Source organism: Mus caroli, chromosome X (genome assembly GCF_900094665.2).
Source record: "Mus caroli chromosome X, CAROLI_EIJ_v1.1, whole genome shotgun sequence".
Taxonomy (NCBI): domain Eukaryota; kingdom Metazoa; phylum Chordata; class Mammalia; order Rodentia; family Muridae; genus Mus; species Mus caroli.
The window spans coordinates 124,551,299-124,565,075 of NC_034589.1; the positions used below are offsets into that span (position 1 = coordinate 124,551,299).

At 38.7% G+C, this 13,777-nt stretch overlaps 1 protein-coding gene and 1 pseudogene across 3 annotated transcripts in view; both read left to right on the forward strand.

Annotated features, from left to right (window-relative positions):
• The window catches only part of Gprasp1 (G protein-coupled receptor associated sorting protein 1), a 59,405-nt gene that overhangs the window by 33,595 nt on the left and 12,033 nt on the right, over positions 1 to 13,777 (forward strand). The gene's annotated exons all lie outside the window — the stretch shown is intronic.
• LOC110286387 lies at positions 5,636 to 7,289 on the forward strand (annotated as a pseudogene).

Sequence of the window (13,777 nt, forward strand, 5' to 3'; positions counted from 1 at the left end):
CCCCTCTTGGTCCTCCTCTCTGTCTCCTCTCATGGCCTGGTCTAATCTGCTGACCATGTTTAGTCTACTACTTTCCCTGCTCTGGACTCTTCCACATGCCTCTGGCTGTACTTTCCTTCATATTTACAATAAAAACCTAACAACCATATCTTGAAGCAACAATGTCCTCACATTATACAGCAGCGTTTCTAATTTGATTTATGACTGTCAAATTTAGTCATTTTTTTCTTGTTTTAGTCAATCTATCTAAAGATATGTAATTTTTCCAAATTCTGTTTTTCATTGATTTGTTTTCTATTTTGACTCACCCTATCTCCTCTGTGATGTTTATTATCTATCTGTCTCTCTACTTCTGCTAGCTGTGGTTAACATTATTCCTTTTCTAATTCTGTTACATATATACAGTTTATCATTGACTTGAAATCTTTTCAAACTAATGCATGTATGTTCCTCGCTGTTACTTAACTATTTATTTCTTATTGCTTGATAGTTTTATCCATGTATTTTATGAATTTTAGTTATTTTCAGCACTGCATTCTCCTCCGTCCCTCCACCTCCTGCCTCACCGAAGCTTTCGTTCCTTCTATCAGGTCCCCTCCCTGCTTTCATGGCTTATTTTTCTCAGTGTTTTATTAATTTGTAGCTCTGCTCAGTCATTCTTAATATGCTCCCTTCTAGTTTTCTAACACGAAATATGCACACAAATCTATAATTTTACTGTTAAACAATGCCTTATTTATACTGTAAGGATTTTGGTGCTTTATTTTTATTATCATTCTTTTCAAAATACCTATTTTTTTTAAATCTCCTAAATTGTTTTTGATTAATTTATTTAAAAGCTATATTCATTTTATTTATCCTTTTATTTAATTATATTGTATTCTGAAAACATTAAATGAATGTTGTTTGATCTCTTAAATATGTTAACATATTTTATTGTTCATAATATAATCTATTTTGATGTGTTTCTCAAAAGATTGAGCATAATGTATGTCTGGCTTTTTCTAGAAGAAATATTATATAGATATCATTTAAATCAATTTAACTGTAGGTGCTGTTCAGTTCAACTATAATTTTTTGTTCTTTGAGACAGGGTGCCACTATCTAGTTCTGACTGGCGCAGTGAGTTTGCTGTGAGACTATGTCTCCTAGGAATGTCAGAAACTACCCCAGAAAGTCTCATCAGCATGACAGCCTAAACATGAACTAAGCAAAGACAACAGTAAATATGCTAACACGGGCAGGAGAAAGCCCAAGAGGCCTCAGCCATATACAAGGAACTATAGGCAACAGAGGATGCTGAGAGTGGGAGAAACAGTCTGCACCACGAAAGAACACACTGATTGTTTATCCTACCTATACCCATTGTCAACAATGGAAACATCATGCAAGTGTCTTTATGTAGACTACACAGGTTGTATTTAAATATTTACAAATACATATCATTTGTCATAAAGCATGTGAAATACCTATGAATGAGCACAGTATCACTTGAAATGGGATATGATATTCATATACATGTTTATATGTAATAACAGTTAATGGAAAAAGGAGGCCATGAATTTAAAAGAGAGCAAGGAAGTATGTACTACAGAGTTTGGATGGAGGAAAGGAAGGGCGAAAATGATGCATTAATGAAATATAGAAAAAGGAAATAATATGAAGAACCAATGGGTCTAAGAGCTGGTTCTTTGAAAAGATAACAAGACTGATAGAACCTTGGGCCTTTAACCAAAAGAGAGGAACTGAATTAACAGAATCAGAAATGAACAGGAAAACATTATACAGACAACAAAAAACTCAGAATATTATAAGGAAATGCTTTAAAAAACATTGTATTCCATGAAATTGAAAAGCCTAAAGGAAATGGATGAATTCTAGATTCAGAAAAGCCACTGAAATTAAACCAAAAAGTAAGTCAACAACCTATACAGACCCTAGCAAATGAGGAGATTGGAAAAGTAATAAAAAGTCTGCTAGGAAAAAAGGAGAGGTCCAGAGTTAGATGGATTCATATGAGAATTTATTAACCAGACATTTCTAAAGATCTTTACCTAGTAGTAAATTACTCAAAATGATAGAAGTAGAAGGAGCACCCCCAAGCTTCTATGTAGCCAGAAGCACTCTATACCCAAACAAGGGTAAAGACATAACAAAAAAGAAAGCACTGACCACTGAACACAAATTTGAAATGCAGCAGCCAGAAAAGAGCACTAGGTGTCCTCCTCTTATCCATCTTGATAAGAAGCTTGATTTAAAAAAAAAAAAAAAAAAACACTTGAGCTCAAGTTTTCTCACCTAGGCTGGAAGCCAACAAGCCCTAACAATCCTCCTGTCCCTCCAGCCCCCAGAGCTAGGATTCCATATTTTTAAGGGTTTTCTGTGTGTGCAGGGATCTAAGTTCTGGTCCTGATTGCAGAACAAGCACTGTTAACTCACCAGTCCCTAAAGTAGGTTCTTATAAACAACATAGTTCCATCTTCGTTTGTTTTCGTGTCTGCTGAAATAATCTAACTTTTAATTAGAGTATTCAGAACTTTCAATGTGAAATGGGATCTGGAGAAATGGCTCAGTAGTTAATACACTGCTTCTTGTAGAGGACTTGAGTTTGGTTTGCAGCACCCACATCAGGTGGCCCACAGCCCCCTATAACTCCTGCTCTAGGGATGAAAACTCTTCTTCTAACCTGGACACTTGTCCTCATGTGCACATACCCACATACACAAATACACACGATTAAAAATTTTAAACCTATAGAATTAATATTGACATGTTTGGATTAGTACTTGTCTCATTTGTTGTTTATGGATGCTTCCATGATTTTAGTTTCATGGTTTTTCTCTTCCTTTATGCCTTTTCTGGTTTTAGTTTAGCATTTACATTATTCCATGTACTATTTTAGCATCTTCATTATACTTTTATGGAATTTTTATGGTTATTCTAAAATTTGTTATTAAATATTTTATATCTCATTTCAAGTAAATCTATACTGTACTGTTTCATAGTACTTCACATGCTTTCTGATAGTGTTCAAGTTCTCCCTCCTATCCACTATAATATTGTTTGAATTCATATAAAATATTCATGAGCAATAATTTTGGAATACATTTTAATTGTATTTAGTACAAGCTTATCTATCAATCAACTATTAAAAAGAAAATATATTAAAATTTAATTTACCCATTCTTCAACAATCTTCATTTTCTCATATATAAATCCACATTTCTAACTTATGTAATTTTCCATTGTTCTGAAGAATTTACTTTAACAGTTTTTGTAAGACAAGCTTACCAGCATTAGGTTCTTCCACTTTTTTTTTCCTGAAAAAAAGTATTTCACATCTACACAAGAAATATCATTTGCTGGATACAATATTTCAGGTTGGAATTGGGGTGTTCCCTTCCTTAATATTTTATATATTTTAGTATACTTGCTTAAAATTGTAGTTTCCAAACCAAAATCCTTGTAATCCTTATTTTTAATCCTATAAGTACTTGTTCATTAACAAATTACTGGCTACCATTAAAAAGCCCCTGGAACTGTGTTCTCCCTTGTGTTTCTCCCTGGTGAGGTATTGGAGGGCTCATTGGATAACGGGCTTGCAGTGCAAGCATGAGGAGCTGAGTCCACATCTCCAGAATCCTTGTAATTCTACACATGGTAGTATGTGTCTCAAGTCCCAGAACTCCAACAGCAAGCCTCGAGGCAGAGCCAGGAGAACCCCTAAAAGGGTGTCATCTAACTAGTACACACAATAGTTAACAAGAAGAGCTTCTGTCATGAATAAGGTGGAATGTAAGAACTGACATTAGGGGCTGTTCTCTGACCTCCACCTGCATGCCCAAGCCATGTGCATGTACACAGAGAGAGAGAGACAGAGACAGAGAGACAGAGAGAGCGACAGAGAGAGACAGATAGTCAGAAAGAGAACAGCATAGGAGAGGAGAAGAAGGGGATATAACTATGCTTGATGAGGATATAAAGAAAAGGGAACCCTTATACATGGTTATTGAGAAAGTAAATGACCATCAAGGTATATACCTCTTGTGTGACAGATTCCTGGGGAGATGGGAACAGATAGGAACTGAGAACTGATCAAAGTATGGATACCAATGAAGTCCATCTTGATGAGCCAATTCGTTTTATTGGTGTTATTTTCAGGAATGTGGGTGAGGGATTACTTACAGGAGCAGAAATGACCAAAAGGTAGCTGAATCACCAAAGCCCACCCTAACATAGGTAATGTGTTACTAAACATGGAAACTTGGAGCACAATAAACAGCCTGTGGGCAGCACAACAGGCTGACGAGTGTTCTTTCCAGGCAGCTCGGGTAACCTGAGCCTCTTCCGAGTATCCTGGGTGTGTTGGTCAGGGTTTCTATTCCTGCACAAAGCATCATGACCAAGAAGCAAGTTGGGGACAAGGGGCACGCTGGAGAGATGGCTCAGTGGTTAAGAGCACCGACTGCTCTTCCAGAGGTCCTGAGTTCAATTCCCAGCAACCACATGGTGGTTCACAACCATCTGTAATGGGATCTGATACACTCTTCCGATGTGTCTGAAGACAGCTACAGTGTACCCATATAAATAAAATAAATAAATATCTTTTTTAAAAAAGATTTGTAAAAGGGAAAAAAAAGCAGCCAGGCGTGGTGGAGCATGCCTTTAATCCCAGTACTCGTGAGGCAGAGGCCTGCTGATTTCTGAGTTCGAGGCCAGCCTGCTCTACAGATACAGAGTTGAGTTCCAGGACAGCCAGGGCTACACAGAGAAACCCTGTCTCGAAAAAGAAAAAAAAAAAAAAAAAGGAAAAAAATGGGGAGGAAAGGGTTTATTCGGTTTAAACTTCCATGCTGCTGTTCATCACCAAAGGAAGTTAGGACTGGAACTCAAGCAGGTCAGGGAGCAGGAGCTGATGCAGAGGCCATGGAGGGATGTTTCTTACTGGCTTGCTTCCCCTGGCTTGCTCAGCCTGCTCTCTTATAGAACCCAAGACTACCAGCTTAGGGATGGCATCACCCACAATGGGCCCTCCCACCCTTGATCCTTACAGCTGGATCATGGAGGCCTTTCCTCAAGGGAGGCTCCTTTCTCTGTGATAACTCCAGCCTGTGTCAAGTTGACATCCCAAACCAACCAGTACACTGGGTGTTCTTTGATTCCTCTACCTCATCCAAACAGCTCAGGTTCTGTCTCTTTTAAATGGCTTGTCTAGTCTGAGACTGTCTCTCAGCAGGCCTTGCAGCTTGTATATGCTTGGGAGTGGGGGCTAGAGCTAGTGGAGCTGGTGAGTATCAGGGACTTCCCAGATCCTTTGAATTGTCTTCTGCCTGAAGCTTCTCTGCAGGGTGGAATGATTCACACGCCCACCTCCAAAAATCCAATTGGTTTATCTCCTTTAACATCCTGTGTCTTAAGGAGCTCTCCTACAAGACAGACAGTTTAATCTCAGAGGAATTGCTACAAACAATATCCAGAGCAAATGATGTCAGTATGCTTATCAGCACTTTTGGAGCGCTATGTGAAATAGCCAGTGGATTTAGAAACAAATGTAGCCTAACAAGTCATGAGTGAACAAAGACTATGCTATTCACCACTTTGTGAGAAGATAATCCTTTCATTTGAGACAGCATGGATGGAGCTGGAGGATGTTATTGATGAAACTGGAAGAAATAAACAGGTAAAGGAAGGTGGATAATGTATGTTCACACTTACATGTAGACTTTAATAAAGCTCAACTTACAGATGATGTGGAATAATGGTTACAAGTCTGAGGTTATAAATATTTGGTTAGATAGGAGAAATAAGCTGAAGGGATCAATTGTTCTGGTAACTATAGCTTATAACAGTATATCATACGCTTGAAAGTGCTAAAAGAATGAATTGTGAGCCTAGTTTGAATTTGAAAAATACAATTTTTTGAAATTTAACTCAATTTAACTATTCTACAGTTGTATATACCTCAAGGTAAAATGCTCTATATGATAAGTAGACTTTTTTATCAGTGAAATAAAACAGAGCCATGTGTGTTCATATACACTGCATTCCCAGCAGTTGTAAGACCGAGGCAAGAGGACCATAAGGAACATAAGTTTGAAGACAGCCCAAGTTACATAGGTAGGTACTGTCAAAAAGAAAGGAAGACGGACAGACAGGGAGGGAAGGAAAGGAAAGGAAAGGAAAGGAAAGGAAAGGAAAGGAAAGGAAAGGAAAGGAAAGGAAAGGAAAGGAAAGGAAAAGAAAGGAAAGGAAAGGGGAAAGGGAAAAAGGGAAAGGAAAAAGGAAAAAATCAAATAAGAAGCCCCAAATGAAATACAAACATTTGCATCAAATGTGAAGTGACCATAAACTGAACTTAGAGTGAATGAAAGTATCTCATTCATCTTTTGTCCCTTCCATTTCAGTTAGCATACATAAAGTTTTAAAATAGAGAAAAGTAGGCAGATTGCTGGGAAACAATTTAAATTTTTAAAAGAAAACAGCACAGGCATGGGCCACCTTCCCCCTGAAGAGCTAAGGACAGGAGCTCGCTGGGGTCGGGCTGGAGAGAATGCAAGATAGACACTCATCACCCTGAAGATCCTCATTGTTAACAAGGCCAGCTCGCTATTGAAATTCATACATGATACTTTTGGTTCAGAACCTATAGCAACAATAGGTATTGACTTTAAAGTGAAAAAGAATTTCAGTAGATGGAACTAAGGCCAAACTTACAATATGGGAAACGGCTGGTCAAATTAACTCTCAGCCATTATAGTGGTACACAGTGTGTTGCATTAGTTTGTGACATCACAAGAAGAGGCAGCTTTGTTACACTGGATAGTTAGTTAAATGAAATAGAAATATACCATACAAGAAAGGATATAGTTAACATGCTGACTGGAAGTAAAATTGATAAAGAACATCTTGAGGTTGATAGAAATGAAGGCTGGAAATCTGCACAAAAGCATTCCATGTTATTCATAGAGGCAAGGCTGAAAACTTGTGACTCTTCAGTGTGCCTTTAAGAAAATTGTGGAAAAGATCTGTTAGACACCTGGGCCGTGAAAAAGTGAAGATCAGAACAAAGAAGTCAAGCTGTCACACAGGGGAGAGAGCAGGCCGTGGAAGGCGGGGCCTGTGGTGTTGACTATTCTGTTACAAATTCTGGACATTCTATCTCTTGCATAGCTAATCAATGCCATCTCTGTATATCCACAATACTCTTGACTGCTGTTTAAAGACCTTGCAGTTTGCACAGAATTGTTTTCATCATGGCAATGCATGTTTTCAAGAAAACCCACTCAGTAACTTGCCCAGATGAAATGTTATGGTAAGCATGCCATCTGTAGTTTTTTCTTTTATGTAACATAAAATAGGTATACTTTCCTGAGTATATTTGGTTTATGATTTACATTTATTGTGTCTTTTTTGTTTAAATATCCATCTGTCTAGTGTGTTTTGCTAAAGGTCTGCTTTGGTTTTCTTTTTATTTAAATGCCCTGATCAACTACTGTGTTACTTGCTATTAGAACAACAATGGGGGGGGGGGTAATACATATCTTCAGGCCTATCTAGTTTCCTTTAAGGAATAGCAAGGAGCACAATTCACAGCTTTTCTAAGATGCTAGAGATTCTTGGTAGTATGGAGTACCAGTCTAGGCCAGTTAGTTCATAATTTAATTACTATCTGTTTTGATGATGCCTCCAAAGTCGGATTGATACTACTAAAGTATTGCTATGCTAAAGCAGTTTGGTATCTTTTTTTTTTTTAACTGCAGTTATTAGCTCAGTTAAGCTGAGCTTTAGTCCTGTGATGTACACCTTGGATTCATGATCCCTAACGGAAAGGTTTAGTTACTTGTCATATAACAGAATGACAATAAGGCTTTCCCTCATTTGGGTTTTAGAATAACATGAATGGTGTTTTGTAACTCATAATATTTTTACTTCTAAAACCAGCATCTTTTTTCACAGGTATTGATATTGTCTAGGTGCCTTAACTGTGGCTCACGTAATGTTTATGACTGTCTGTATCTTATACCTTCTCTAGACAGCTACTCATTGTTTTTTTTTTAAAAAGCTATTTCTATGTATGGAAGATGAAGAAGAATAACTCTAAATGATCATTTGAGAAAAGGATATTGCTTCTGGATTCTGACGTGAGGAAAAATGCTATTCCAATGATCATTTACTCTAACAAGCACCTAGTATGTCTCAGTCAGTGTCCATTGCTGTGAAGAGACAGCATGACCACGGAAACCCTTATGAAAGGAAATATTTAATTAGGGCTTGCTTACATTTTCAGAGGCTTAGTTCATTTTCATCTTAGCAGGGAGCATGGCAACACGCAGGCACATATGCTGAAGGATCTGCAGGCAACAGGAAGAGTGAGTGCCACTAGGCCTGACCTGAGCTTCTGAAACCTCAAAGCCTATCCCCAGTGACACACTTCCTCCGACAATGCACATCCACTCCAATAAGGCCATACCTCCTAATCTTTCTCAAGCAGTATCACTCCCTAATGGCCAAGCATTCAAATGTATAAGCCTATGGGAGCTATTCCTATTCAAACAACCACATTACACTCCCTGGCCCTCATATGCTTGAAGCCATATCATAATGCAAATATATGTTCAGTCCAACTTCAAAAGTCCCCATAACTTAAAACAGTCTCAACACTGTTTAAAAGTCCAAAATTAAAAGTCACTTCTAAAACTTCATAGCATCTCTTAACTGTAACACCCCATAAAATCAAAATCAAAAAGCAGATCACATACTTCCAACATATAATAGCACAGGATATAGATATTACCATTCCAAAAGGAAGGCAAGGGAGCATAGTGATGAAATACTGGACCAAAGCAAGACTGAAAGCTTGCATGCATCATCATGTCTAATGTCAAAGCGCTCTTCAGGACTCCAAGTCCTTTCTGCTTCGTTGAATGCACTTCTTCCTCTTGGACTGGTCGACACTCTGGTAGAAGCTCTTCTTGGCAGGTATCCCATGACACTGGCATCTCAGCTCCAACATCTTGGGGTCTCCAACACAATCCAGGCTTCACTTTCACAGCTTCACTCAGTGGCCTTTCTGGGCCTCCATGCAGGGACACCCCTGACATATGCCTGAACTCAACAGCTTTTGCTAGCTATGGAGGGAGGTTCCATAACCCCTTGCCTCTAAAGCCAGAACTACATGGCTGTGGCTGCGACATTCTGTCGTTTGCTGGGGCTGGAACTTGGCCCCCTCATTCAATTACATCTGCATCAGATTTCTATTATTGATGGTTTCCTTTACTGCTTAAGTTTTTCTTTAATGCCTTTTCCCAAGTTGGAGCTTAGCTGAGTGGGGTCTTACCCTGAAGTCAACACTCACTTAAATCCATTTAACACCAGGCTTTTCTTTAAACTATTTTATTTCCTTGAGCACCGGTGCCCCCTTCTCCTCAAATTGTACTTTTTTATATTTTGCCTTGCTCGTTTTCATTATTCATCTGGATAATCTCTTCTGCCAATGTCATTAATTCAAAACTCTTCAATTTAGCCTCAGGCATATTTTTCAGACAGGGGAAGAAAGCAGCCATATTCTTTGCCAAAATATTACAAGAATGTTCTTTAGTCCTCTTACTACTATTCTTTTCCTCTGAGACCTCTTGAGCCAGGCCCCCACATTCCATATCATCCTCACTACCACTGTGCTCCATGCTTCTACAACAATGGCCCATTAAGCCCCATTTAAAGTGTTGCTTTTCTAGTGCAAAGTCCATATTCCACCAACAAGCAGCATGGCCAGGCCTGTCACAGCAGTACCCAAGTCCCTGGTATCAACTTCTGTCTTAGTCAATTCAATGCTTGATTGTTGTGAAGAGACAGCAAGACAGCATGATTGTGGCAACTCATAAAGAAAGCATTTATTCAGGGCTTGCTTACAGCTCCAGAGGTTTAGTCAAGTATTGTCATGGCAGGGATCATGACAGCATGCAGGCAGACATGGTACTGGAGAAGAAGCTATGAGTCCTCTATCCAGATTGGCAGGCAGCAGGAAGAGTGAGTACCATTGGGCCTGGTTTGGGCTTCTGAAACCTCAGAGCTCACACCCAGTAGCCCACTTCCTCCAACAAGGCCACATTTCCTCCAACTAAGGCCACACCTCTTATTCCCTGTCCTAATGACTACACCTTCAAATAGCTGAGCCTATGGAGGCCATTCCTATTCAGACCACCACATAATAGTTTATGAAAACCAACCTATATGATCCTATTACTATCTCCAAATATGTCCAACAAAACGATTTTGCTGAAAACATTTAAAGGGTGTTTCTTACTCTGAAACTTAAAAGAAATGTAAAAGGCTAACATCTCTTTTCAAACTTTAAGCTATGGTAAAAGTAATATGATTTACATAAACAACAGAAAATAACCCAGGATGTCAGAAGCTTTGAGTAGTCAATAAATTGAGTATATTATGTATCAGACAGTGTTCCTACTTCCTAGAAATCTATTATAGAGTAAAACAAAATACCCTCTTCATAGAACTTTTAGGGGTGGAGGAAACAACAGAAATATAAATATATAATATTGAATGGTGATAACTGATACAAAGAAAAATGTTATAGCATATAAGGATAGTGGGTGTTAGAACGTAGGAATAATATTTTTGATGGGATAGTCAGGGAAGTTCTCTTTAAGAAAGTAAAAATGAAATGAAATGAAGAGGGGAGGCATGCTGCAGAGCAGTCTCTGCCTGAGAAAGAACCAATGGACTTCTTGGGTTATTTTTAAAAACAGTGTCATAACTGGTGTGGCAAAAATAGAGACATCAGTGACTAGTGAATGGTAGAACTGATTGCTTAGCACGTAGAAAAGTCCCCAGTACTATAGAAAAAAAAAAGAAAGAGGCAAAGGAACGGTTAACAGAGCTGGTTGTAGCCTGTGAAAGAAGAGCCAAACCACATGAGATAGAGATCCACTGTGAAAAGGAGTTTGTATTTTTTAAAGTCTTGTTGAAAACCATTAGAAGGTTTTGACAAATGGATCGTTGTAATGTGACATTTTTTTTTTCAAGGATGATCCTTGCTACAGTGTGAGAAAAACTTGTGGTAGTTTGAATGAGTTTGACCCCCATCAGCCCAGAGGGAGTGGAATTATTAGGAAGTGTCTCCTTGGAGTAGGTGCAGCCTTGGAAAGAAGCTGGACTTGCAGCTGGAGGAAGTGGTAACTGGGAGCCTGCTTTGAGGTCTCTGATGCTCAAGTCACACCCAGTGTGTCACGCGCTTCCTGTTCCCTGCTGATCTGCATGTAGCACTCTCAGCTCCCCTTTCAGCACCATGTGTACCTGCTTGCTACCATACTTCCAGCTATGATGATACTGAACTGAACCTCTGAAACCGTAAGCCAGCCTCAATGAAATGAAACCAAACATCCCACAACATTTCCCCCTTTTTGACTACACTAAAAGTTGTACACAGTTTAACCTTTACAACAGAAACCATTATCAGTCCCACAAACTTAACAGCCCCAATGTCTTTATGAAGAACCATTGATGCCATGATCCTACATAACTGCAGTCCTGAACATCTGTCATCAGCAGTCCATTTCAGCATCAAGGTTTTTAATCTGCAAGTCTGGTGAATGATTTGTAGTTCTTCCACTGATTTGTTGAGTTGTCTCCGTGCAGGGGGCCTCAGCTTTCTTTGTCTCTCCCTTCCTTGTGTCCTGCCTTTCATGTGGAAGCTTCTCTTACTTGGATCAGATCGTTATCAATTTGGATGGAGCCCATAGACTTTTATCACCTTGGAATGTCTAGACAAAACCTCTTCCTTGACATAACACATTACCTGACTTCCATTCTGATGTTAAAACATCTTTAAAGTACACATGTTGATTTAATTCAGCAGGGGTTTGTTGTTGTTGTTGTTGTTGTTTTTACAAACCAGTGTCTTTCAGCTAATCTTATTCCCCCTTTCAAAGTACATTAGATCTTTATGAATCCACACATAAACTAGATACTTATGCACTTGAATTCTATGCCCAGCTGCATGCGAGCTGGGCTTCTTACCCATTATCAATGAGCTGTCTATGTTGATCCTCAATTTCATTAGGGTCCATAGGCTCACAATTAAGCATTTCCTATTCGCTTAATCCCTCTGTCTCTTGCTTCTCAAGCCTTTGCATTATTGGAGCTAATTTTTCCTGTCACACAGATTTTCTCAACCTTTTTTGAGAGGAAAAATATAAAGATTGCAATCGAAAGTAGGGAGAGGTTTTCTCTAGTAGTTAAAACTGCAATGAGTACTGAGATGACTTTTTCAAGTAACGTTTCTATCCCCTCAATCCCCACCCTTGGTCTCAGGGATCTGAAATGGAGTTTCCCATTTTTAAATGTAGGAAGAGTCTGTCTATATGCTTAAAACTGTCTTTTGGGGTTGCTTACAGTGATTTGCTGTCTCAATCGCTTCTGCATTGTTCCTTGCTCTGAGCTTCAAGTTCTTGTGGCATTGATCCAGAGTGCCCCCAGTCTCTCTGGGTGTCCAGTGAACTTAAATAACTGATGTTTCTTCTGGAGATGATCCCAGGCCAATTTCTACTCTTTGGCTTCCTGTCAGATATCTCCTGTCCTCTGCAGCTTTTCTGTCAGATGTCCTTTGCTTTCAGCAATGTTGGCAGGCTTTCTTCTTCTCCAATCACATTGAGGTTTTCTTCCAAATGTTAAGTGCCAGATGTAAACATATTTTTATTCTCCTGGTAGAATTGTCTTCTCTGAGGCTTACTGCCCCAGTCTGCTAATTTAGACCTAGTCCTGCAAGCTTCTAGCCTATGTATAATCTTACTTAGGCCTAGAATATTTATAGCTTCTGAGACTTACTGCTAGGATGTTTGCAGCAAACGAGATAAGAGGAATAGAACAGTAGGTATGGAATGATATGGGAATAGGGGAATTTCGTTTTCAAAATGGGAGACAGTTTAGATATACATGTTTAATTGCTGATAAGACTGTTTTGGTAGAGAGGAGTCTATTTCAAAATTCTTTTTACATTGACAAGTTTTACATTGACAGCAGAAGTTAGTGTAAAGGATGGAAATATCCATATATCTTATATACCTGTGTGCATATTCTTCCACAGCTGCCAACAACGATGATGCAATTGTTCCAAGTGGTGAAGCTATGCTAATACAACATAATCACCCAAATTTCACATTAGGACTCACAGCACTTTGTGTAGTGGCATGTATCTGCCATCATAATATCATACAAAATACTTCACTGCTCTATATAAACTACTTCCATTCATTTTTCTCTAACTCAGCCCCTGAAACCACTTAGAAATTTTTGTTGTTTTGTGGTTTTATTGTATTTTATTTTATTTTATTTTATTTTTGAGACAAGGCCTAAGTATGTATACTTAGCTGGCATGGAACTTGCTTTGTAGCAGGTTGGCCTAGAATTTGGAGCAACCCTCTTGCTTCTACTGATATTACAGAAATGTATCACTATGCCTGAAAAAAAAGTCTTTTTTCTTGAAGTGTTGGAAATAGAACTGAGGGTTCCTTGTATGCTAGGAAAGCATCCTAGTGATTGAAGTATTCTCTCAGCCCTAAGCACTACCTTTTTTTCAGTCTCCATAGTTTTACCATTTCCAAATGTCTAGTAATTGGATTGAAATAACATATTGTCTTTGAAGGCGGGGGCCACTCCTGTGACAGGTATGTGAATGTCTTAGTGTTCTATTGATGTAAAGAGAGACCCATGACCATAGCAAATTTTATAAAAGAAAGCATGTAACTGTAATTTACTTATA